The sequence below is a fragment of the Capsicum annuum genome, unplaced genomic scaffold (genome assembly GCF_002878395.1).
Source record: "Capsicum annuum cultivar UCD-10X-F1 unplaced genomic scaffold, UCD10Xv1.1 ctg43826, whole genome shotgun sequence".
Classification (NCBI taxonomy): domain Eukaryota; kingdom Viridiplantae; phylum Streptophyta; class Magnoliopsida; order Solanales; family Solanaceae; genus Capsicum; species Capsicum annuum.
Window position 1 is genome coordinate 1 of NW_025851329.1, and position 518 is coordinate 518.

A 518-nucleotide genomic window follows, 5' to 3' on the forward strand; every position below is an offset into this window, starting at 1 on the left:
AAGGCCTGGGTGGTGGACTAATTGGTCTATTAAAAGACTCGATCAACGTTTTATTTGTCTCTATTACAGTCAAATTCATAATCTGGACCAATTCCAATGCTTCCGAATCCCCATGCAGATCATAATAAATCAAAGCTCGCTCTAATGGATCATCAGACAAGAGCAACTGTCAATCTGAAGTAAGATCAATAACATATATTGAGGACAACTCCTCATAGATGACTGGAAATTTCAATGCTCTGTACACATCAAAAACCTCAACTTTATCGTGTGCCCGCATTGTCATTTTTCCAGCTGTCACATCAATGAGTGACTGCCCTGTTGCTAAAAAGGGTCGTCCCAAAATAAATGGAACAACTGGATCAGCCTCAAAGTTAAGAATCATAAAATCCACAGGAAAGATTAAAGATCCCACTTGCACCAGTACATCTTCAATAATACCATCTGGTCTAGCAAGTGACCTGTCTGCCAACTGCAACACAATAGTCGTGGGTTTGGGGCTTCCATGACCCATATTT